This window comes from Babylonia areolata, chromosome 23, assembly GCF_041734735.1.
Source record: "Babylonia areolata isolate BAREFJ2019XMU chromosome 23, ASM4173473v1, whole genome shotgun sequence".
In the NCBI taxonomy this organism is placed as follows: domain Eukaryota; kingdom Metazoa; phylum Mollusca; class Gastropoda; order Neogastropoda; family Buccinidae; genus Babylonia; species Babylonia areolata.
The window spans coordinates 29,984,853-29,994,852 of NC_134898.1; the positions used below are offsets into that span (position 1 = coordinate 29,984,853).

Sequence of the window (10,000 nt, forward strand, 5' to 3'; positions counted from 1 at the left end):
ATCTATAAACTGAACATGTCTGTAAGATGGACTGAACGCATGCAAAAAAAAAAAAAAAAAAAAAAAAAAAAGTTGCATCGACCGGGAATCGAACCCGGGTCACCCGCGTGGCAGGCGAGTATTCTACCACTAGACCACCGATGCTTCCGTTAACATGTGTCAAAGCATACGGATGTGAATGAAACTTGTGTTGCTTTGTGTGTGTGTGTGTGTGTGTGTGTGTGTGTGTGTGTGTGCGTCAGTGTCGGTGTGCGAGTATGTGCGTGCATGTCTAGTTATATGTCTGAGTACATGTCTGTATGCGTGCGTGCATGTGTTTGTGTGCCAGTGTGTGGCCTGCGTCCCAGTTGCACATGTGCTGCGACCATGTACTATGTGTTCATAACGCTGGCGTGATTTAATCAGTGCGTGCGTGCGTGTGCGTGTGTCTGTGTCACTGTGTGTGTGTGTGTGTGTGTGTGCACGGAGTGCCGCGTGCCGGCGTGCGTAGGTACGTGTGATGTGAGTGCGTCAGTGAGTGAGTGCGCACGCGTGCCAGTCGTGTGTGTAGTATGCAAGGTATGTTGTCCTGTGTGTGCGTGCGGTGTGTTTGCGTGCATGCGTGTGTGCGCCGGTGTGTACCGCGTTTGCGTGCGTTCGGCGTGCGAGTGTGTATGTCTGTCTGTCTGTCTGCTGTCCCCATGACAATTCACCGCACTGTCATGAATAGGTCACTCAGACACTGAAACTGGCTTAAAAATCGGAATGCACAGCAATATTGCCGGTTCAACGATAATGCTATTTCAATTTGGCATTGAAATACATAATACATATTATCAGTGTAATACTATGTGCATCAAGTTATATGTTTGAATACATGCAGTTGATATGATGGGAATATGTTAGATCCGCATATATAGTGGCATGATCATTCAGAAACTAAGTTTTCCTGGCAAACATACGGTTTGGTTTTTTAAGTCTCCGCTACGTTGATCGTCAAATCAGTATTAAGATATTAACAAGGTGTCATCAGTTCTACTGATGCTGATCGTAATGATTAATGCATACCAGTCAATTGTTACTGACTAAGATTACAGTTTCCTCAGCTTGTTCTCAATATCTGAGTGGATTGTGTTCACTTAGGCCTCAGTTAAAAAAAAAAAAAAAAAAAAAGTAAATAAAAAATCACACTGCCACTGAAACTGATGGATACGAATAATTATGTGTTTGTTTGTCGTTTGTTGTTGTTGTTGTTTGTTTGTTTGTTTGCTTTGTTTTATTGATCTAAATTTTGTGTATATTTATGTCTTCAGTCTCCCTCAACTCAGTCTCTCCCATGATGTCTCTAACTCCCACTCCGAGTTAAAGGCGGCCTTCACGCCGGCGCGTGCGTGCGTGTATGCCGCGTTCAGTTTGTGCACTGTGGAAGCCAACTTGTTTAACTGATTGAATAATAAGTTATTGTATACATCACTGACACACCCCACTCTCGATTTATGGTCAATATCATTACTATTTACTTCTCAGGCTCTTTTTTTTCCCGCATTTCAGACTCGTTTTTTTTGTTTTGTTTTTGTTTTTTGTTGTTGTTGTTTTTGTTGGTGTTTTTTGTTGGTGTTTTTTTGTTTGTTTTCTTTTGTTTTGGTTTTTTAAAACTTATTTCATCCTCTTTATAAACGAAATATATATTATATTGCACAACACACACACACACACACACACACACACACACACACACACACACACACACACACACACACACACACACACACAATCACAATCACAATCACAGTAAATTTATGTGTACAGTACTATATCATAGGCAAGTGGCTTTGTCTGTGTCGATAGTATCTGTCTTAGTTTTTTAACATCTCGTTCAATTCCAAAACACAAATTGTACACTGACAAACAAACAAAAAAAAGGGGGGGGGGTACCATGACATGCACTGAGGCAACTGAGGTGAAAAACTAAAAGAAAAACAGTATCAGTATCAGTAGCTCAAGGAGGCGTCACTGCGTTCGGTCAAATCCATATACGCTACACAACATCTGCCAAGCAGATGCCTGACCAGCAGCGTAACCCAACTTGACGCGCTTAGTCAGGCCTTGAGGGGGAAAAAATCAATTAAAAAAAAAAATGATGATAATAATAATAAAATAAAATAAAATAAATAAAGTAAAAAATATCAAAAAGTAAAAAAAAATAAAATAAAAAAAGAATAAGAATAAAATAAAATAAAATAAAATGAAGAAAAACAACAAATAGTTTGTCCAATGTCAGCTTCAGACCATTCCCTAAGGCCTCGATGCTGACATATACATTTTTTTTTTTCAAGGAGAAAAATATATGGTGTGTTTTGCAAACTGACCTTTGTGTGTCTGTGTCGATGATAGCATACATTTAAGGTACAAAACAAACAGTGCATCGACCGGGAATCGAACCTGGGTCACCCGCGTGGCAGGCGAGTATTCTACCACTAGACCACCGATGCTTCTTATTTCACTTTTGAGATAAAAATGTTCATATCCTTTCATCCTTTTTTGATAAGCTCGTCGCGTGCGCGCGCGCGCGTATGTGTGCCGAGTGTGTGTCAGTGCCGTGTCTGTCTGTCTGTCTGTGTGTGTGTCTGTGTTGCTGTGTGTGTGTCTGTGTCTGCCAGTGTGTCTGTGGCTGTATATCTGTGTCTGTCTCAGTGTCTGTGTCTGTATGTGTGCCTGTGTTTGTGGCAGTGCGTGCTTGTCAGTGTGTGTTTGCGAGTGCGCGCGTGTGTGTGTGTGCGTGCGTGTGCGCGTGCGTGCGTGTGTGTGTGTGTGTGTGTGTGTGTGTGTGTGTGTGTGTCCCTGCCTGCCTGCCTGCCTGACTGCCTGCCTGCCTGCAAGAAAAATCGGCTATGCTTGTGTGTGTTTGCGCGTGCGTGCGTGTGTGTGTGTGTGCGCGCGCGCGCGTGTGTGTGTGTCACGTGTGTGTGTGTGTGTGTGTGTGTGTGTGTGTGTGTTCATATCCTTCAATCCTTTTTGATAAGTTCGTCGTGTGTGTGTGTGTGTGTGTGTGTGTGTGTGTGTGTGTGTGTGTGTGTGTGTGTATGTGTGTGTGTGTGTCTGCCTGCCTGCCTGCATACCTGCTAGAAAAATCGGCTATAATTATCCTCATTTCATCCCTTCCACTCCTATGTGTAAATTGTTGAGTCAGTGAACGTCCACGTAGTCATCAGTGTCAGTTCAGTTGTGAACACTGATCATTCCATCTTGAGGGGGGGAAACTGCGGAAGTTGTCGCAAATAAAAAATAAAATAAATAAATAAATAAATAAAAATCTCTCGCACACATAATCCATGGCAGGGAAGGGCGGATGGGTGAGACCCTGAGAGTGACAGAGCGAAGGAAGAACGTCGCACAATCACAATCACAGTGAATTTAGTTGATAATAATAGTAATGGTAGTATTTATATAGCGCTGAATCTTATGCAGAGACAAATCTAAGCGCTTTCACGCCAGTCATTTACACGCATGCATAACTCTAAAACTGAAGAAACTGAAGACAAGGAAGAGGCAGGGGAGGGAGGCTATCTTGTGAAGAGGTGGCTTTTAAGGCCAGACTTGAAAGAGCTGAGTGCGGAGACCTGACTGACGAAGCGAAAGAGGAAGTTCATTCTAAATGCAAGGTCCAGAGACAGAAAAGGTTAGAGAGAAATTTAGGCTATCATTACGGGCTGATGTGTACAGTAAGATACGAAATTTCGACACTACATACCAAATACACGAGATGAAAAAAAAAAGTTTACTTTAATTTAGTGTTTCGTTCTCAGTTGTTGTTGTTTTTTTTTAATTGAACCTGATTTCAAATGATCCGAACTGGGGAGAGATGGGTGGGGTGGCCCGGGTAAAAATGGCAAGCGTTTACACACACACACACACACACACACACACACACACACACACACGCACACGCACACGCACACACACACAAAGGACACCACAACCGTGACATGGTAAAAAATAATTTTAAAAAAAGATGTATGATCATACTATAACAAAAACACGGGAAATACACACACACACACACACACACTCCCCCCCAAATAAACGCACAAAATGTCCCCGGCGCCCGACCAGCGCTCACCCCCCCCCCCCCCCCAACCCCCCTCGCCCCCCGCCCCTCTCCCCCCCCCCCCCCCCTCCCCCCAAAAAAGCCACATGAAAACTGACCCAGCGTTGATCTCATGCAGTGATCCTCCTCCTAAGTCATCACTGTCACTTGGGTCCATCTCCCCTGTCCACTAATCCCCTGACCCGATAATCCCTTTCTTTCACGGGGACCCGGGGTAGGTGTGTGTGTGGGGAGAGAGAGGAGGAGGAGGGAGGGGAGGAGGCCGGGAGCTTGGGGATTGGGGGAGGTAGGGAGGGGGGGACACAGGTATATTATATCGGTGCTTTTACATGTGCCAGTCGTTAATGTCCAGATGTCAGTAACTAGATAGGCGAGAGATGTGTTGTGCTGTATGTGTGTGTGAGTGTGTGTGTGTGTGTGTGTGTGTGTGTGTGTGTGTGTGTGTGTGTGGTGTGTGCTGTGGTGTGTGTGTGTGTGTGCGTGTGTATGTGTGTGTGTGGTGTGCTGTGGTGTGTGTGTGTGTGTGTGTGTGTGTGTGTGTGTGTGCGTCGTGTCGTGTTTTGGTGTGTGTGTGTGTGTGTGTGTGTGTGTGTGTGTGTGTCGTGTCGTGTTTTGGTGTGTGTGTGTGTGTGTGTGTGTGTGTGTGTGTGTCGTGTTTTGGTGTGTGTGTGTGTGTGTGTGTGTGTGTGTGTGTGTGTGTCGTGTCGTGTCGTGTTTTGGTGTGTGTGTGTGTGTGTGTGTGTGTGTGTCGTGTCGTGTTTTGGTGTGTGTGTGTGTGTGTGTGTGTGTCGTGTTTTGGTGTTTGTGTGTGGGTGTGTGTGGTGTCGTGTTTTGGTGCGCGAGCGTGTGTGTGTGTGTGTGGAATTGGAGGAGGATAGGGGTGGGTGTGCATGTGTGTGTGTGGATAAAATGGGGGAGTATGCAGAAAACAGATCATTTAGAACAGTGTAATCAACGATCCCTATAATATGACATCAATTACATTACAAAACTCTGTGTGTCGTGTGTGTGTGTGTGTCTGTGTGTCTGTGTGTGTCTGTGTGTGTCTGTGTGTGGTGTGTGTGTGTGCGTGTGTGTGTTGTGTTATGTTGTGTTGTGTTGTGTATATTATGATATGTTGTTTGTGTTGAATGTACGTGTACATTGTATTGTATTGTATTGTATTGTATTGCATTGAATTACTTTTTTTCACGATGCATTTTTCCGTGTGAAATTCTGGCTGCTCTCCCCAACGAGAGCGCGTAGCCGTTGTTCTGCACGATCTTTTTTTCTTTTTCTTTTTTTTCTCTTTTCTTTCTTTCTGCAAGTTTAATTATTTCACTATTAAAGTGGATTTTTCATCAGTCAGAATTATTTTGCCATGGACGACAACCCTTTTTTTGCTGAGAAACAAAAGATGTCCGGGGGTTGGTGGTGTGGTGGGTGGGTCACTTTTGCGTTCGTTAAGTGCAGTGCTGCACTGACACTGGCGAGACCGCGGTATATCATCGTCTCATTCGAAATACCAGCACTCAGTCCATCACTTATGGTCAAGATTCAGCGCTATATGAATACTTGTTGTTGTTTTTGTTGTTGTCATTATAATCATTTTTGTATTTGTATTTGTATTGCTTTTTATCACAACAGATTTCTCTGTGTGAAATTCGGGTTTCTCTCCCCAGGGAGAGCGCGTCGCTACACTACAGCACCACCCTTTTTTTTTTTTTTTTTTTTTTTTTTCCTGCGTGCAGTTTTATTTGTTTTTCCTATCCGAGTGGATTTTTCTACAGAATTGTGCCAGGAACAACCCCGTTTTGTTGCCGTGGGTTCTTTTACGTGCGCTAAGTGCATGCTGCACACGGGACCTCGGTTTATCGTCTCATCCAAATGACTAGTGTCCAGACCACCACTGAAGGTCTAGTCGAGGGGGAGAAAATATCGGCGGCTGAGCCGTGATTCGAACCAACGCGCTCAGTTTCTGTCGCTTCCTAGGCGGACGGGTTACCTCTAGGCCATCACTCCACATTATTATTAGTTTCTTAGTAGCAGCAGCAGCAGCAATGGTAGTTGTAGCAGTAGCAGTAGTAACTTTTGTTTATTTATTCATCAGTTAGTAGTAGTAGTAGTAGTTTCATATTAGCAGCAGCAGCAGTAATAGTGGAAGCAGTAGTCAGTTTTGTTTATCTATTTATCAGTTATCACAACTATCATCATTATTATCATTACCATTGGACGTGGTATGTAGTGAAAATCAAAGCCGGCCCACCAGAATACATGAGGCGATCTTTGAAGCGCTAAGTTTGCTTCCATTGTTTAAGATGTTTCTAAGTATATATTACAACTGACTGTGCGTAGAGTTGCCGGAAAAAGTCTTAAAAAACGATAAATGGGCGCAATAGCCGAGTGGTTAAAGCGTTGAACTGTCAATCTGAGGGTCCTGGGTTCGAATCACGGTGACGGCGCCTGGTGGGTAAAGGGTGGAGATTTTTCCGATCTCCCAGGTCAACAAAATAATGTGCAGACCTGCTAGTGCCTGAACCCCCTTCGTGTGTATATGCAAGCAGAAGATCAAATACGCACGTTAAAGATCCTGTAATCCATGTCAGCGTTCGGTGGGTTATGGAAACAAGAACATACCCAGTATGCACACCCCCGAAAACGGAGTATGGCTACCTACATGGCGGGGTAAAAACGGTCATACAAAAAAAGCCCACTCGTGTGCATACGAGTAAACGTGGGAGTTGCAGCCCACGAACGCAGAAGAAGAAGAAGATAAGCAAACCAAGCCCGCTGCTATGCTCTCTCATACAACCCACCCCAGAATCATCAGTGAAGACACCATCGTTCTTGATCTTGGGCAAGAGGTGCAAAGAATGAAGACTGAGGACAAAGAATTAGGACAAAGGACTAGTCATTCGGATGAGACGATGATAAACCGAGGTCCCGGCCGTGTGCAGCATGCACTTAGCGCACGCAAAAGAACCCACGGCAGCAAAAGGTTGTTCCTGGCAAAATTCTGTAGAAAAATCCACTTCGATAGGAAAAACAAATAAAACTGCAAGCAGGAAAAAATAAAAGGGGGGTGGCGGTGTAGTGTAGCGACGCTCTCTCCCTGGGGAGAGCAGCCCGAATTTCACACAGAGAAATCTGTTGTGACAAAAAGAAATACAACTACAAAGGCGAACTTTAAGTTTGGATCCAGAAACTAATTACCGCCTCTTGCTCCATCCCATGTTCCTCGTGTCCAGGGCCACAGAGCTAGCCCTCTTCAATGACTGTATTTACTGGACCAAATTTCAACTTCGCTTTAATGACTGGTTTAACTGAAATGGTGTACATGCCCACGGACCTCGTTTATCAATTGTATTATACTTAATTCATATTTTGTTTCAGAAATGGTTTAACTAGAAATAAATGTCTACAGCCCTATCCGCTGATTGTATTACACGTAATTCTTTTTTTTTTTTCTTTCTTTCTTTCTTTCTTTTTTCTTCTTCTTTTTTTTTTTTTTTTTGTTTTTTTGTTTGTTTTTTTTGTTGTTGTTTTTTTGTTTGTTTGTTTGTTTGATAAATGATTTAACTAAGAATCCATACCCATTTGATTAACGAAAGATGCCCAAATGCTCAAAATTTGCAATTAACTGAACTATTAGTCATACTTGGACATGACGAAAATATAGCCACTGATCCCACCTTTTATTTCATTTTGTTGCTGGCTAAACAATATTTGTACCAACGCAAGATCAACAGCACTGTACCTGTTCTGCAAGGTTTCATAAAAAAAATTTGGAATATAGATATACAGTTGAAGAATATATAGCTAGGGAAAACTTTCTTTATAATGACTTTATCAGCAAATGGTCTCCATATAAATCCTTGTTTTTGAATACAAATTGAAATAAGGAATGTATAATATTATGTCTATACAGTTTTTATATTGATATTACTATATTTTGTATCTTACTATGCAATTTAAAGTATGGCCATATATGTGTTAAATATCGTGAGGTTGACAACCTACAGTTTATCAGATTCCTTTGACTGCACCCGGCGACCTTATATTTGATCTTGATTCATTGATCTTTGCCAGCATGTTCTTGTGGTTGTGTTATTATTATTAGTAGTAGTAGTAGTAGTTCTTTTTGTTTCTGTGTGTGTGTGTGTGTGTGTGTGTGTGTGTGTGTGTGTGTCTGTGTCTGTGTGTGTCTGTGTCTGTGTATAGTTACTAGTGTACGTTTGTGTGTGTTTGATAATGTAAAAATTGAATAAAAATGTTTAAAAAAAAAAAAAAAAAGAATCCATACCCAGAGCCCGGCCTCTGTCTCAGTTCCGTGTGTGGTGGGGGACTTGAACGCATGGACACTGGCCACCTTCCTGTGCGGGTGCATTACGCAACGCCACTGACAGGGGCCCCAGCCAGTCTGATCGCGCCCTTCAGCCTTTCAGGACACTGAAGTGTCTGATGGCAGTTTTACAACAAGGCACTGACGATGCATTCCCTATCATGTGTCGACTGAAGTTCAGAGAATCGGACACTGATGGACTGACCCACACGTGTCTGTCTGTCTGTCTGTCTAAACCCGCATCCATGACATCTTGTCAGAGTACATCACATCACACACACACACACACGTTGACACGCGCGAGCACGCATACCGCACGCCGGCGCACACACACACACACACACACACACACACACACACACACGCGCGCACGCACACACACACACACACACACACACACACACACACACCAAGGGCTGAAACTCAGTTTTGTGGCGGCGGAATACGACGAAATATTACCCCCTGGCCCTCGAAACCAGCCAACTCCACTCCTCACACACACACACACACACACACACACACACACACACACACACACCAATCTCACAACCCACGTTTTGCCCCCCGCACAGTCTACCACACCTCATTTTGCCCGAAACCAGCCTGTCCCCATCGCCTGTCTAATGTTCAAACCATGTTGTTTTCAGCCCAACCGAACGCATGCAAGGTCAGTTTCAGGGCCCGGGCTAATGGTCACAGACTTATATATGGAATAAGTCCCGCGCGACTAATAACTATGCACACAACAAGTCCCGCGCGACTAATAACTATGCACACAACAAAAACATACATATACAAACGAACCACACGATCAACCCATTCATTCATTCATTCATTTATCTATTCGTTCATTCATTCATTCACTCACTCATTCACTCGGTCGCAAAAGAAGAAAAAAATTCTAGACTCCTGTTTCCCGGGGGGCAATATCTTCCGCCCGTATAATCCCCACGCCCCCACCCTCACACCCACTCCCACCCCGACACACACAAACACACACACTAAAAAGGTGACAAATGCGGGTACGTGTAGGGTTCTTACTTTAATAGAAATAAAAAATAAAAAAAATTTTAAATCCCCTCTTCTTCCACAAAATTTAATCGGTGACCCCTTTAAATTACGGAGATGTCACCACCACAAACCGCACCCCTACCCCCTATTCCCTACCCCCTACCCCCCCACACACACGGCACGCATTCACCCCACCGCCTAAACAATCGGGCAAGGTATAGTATATAGATATATAGGTAAAGGTGGACATGGGAACTAAACGTTGGGGGGGGAGGGGGGGCAGTCATAATAGCCCCGGATTAAAAGCTGGCACCTTTCTGCCATTCTTCCCTCCGTTTCGTTCCAGATTGACTGGTTGGTGATGGGTGGGTGGGGGTAGGGGAGGAGTTGGAGGTGGGTGGGTGGGGAGAGGGGTGGGTGGGTGTGTGAACATGTAATGAGAGAACACCTGGGACTGGGAGGAGAGGGAGGTGGAGAGGGTCGTCGGTCCGGCGGTGGGACGGACGAGGAGGAGGGGGGGAGGAGGAGGAGGAGGAGGGAAAGATTTGTGTGTCATGCAAACTCACCCTAGAACACAGATC

The 10,000-nt window shown here is 44.1% G+C and overlaps 1 protein-coding gene and 1 non-coding gene across 2 annotated transcripts in view; both read right to left on the reverse strand.

The window, feature by feature from the left end:
* The window catches only part of LOC143297636 (uncharacterized), a 40,756-nt gene that overhangs the window by 17,173 nt on the left and 13,583 nt on the right, over positions 1 to 10,000 (reverse strand). The gene's annotated exons all lie outside the window — the stretch shown is intronic.
* Trnag-gcc (transfer RNA glycine (anticodon GCC)) lies at positions 74 to 144 on the reverse strand. The gene has a single exon. It is a non-coding gene; the product is annotated as a tRNA-Gly (tRNA).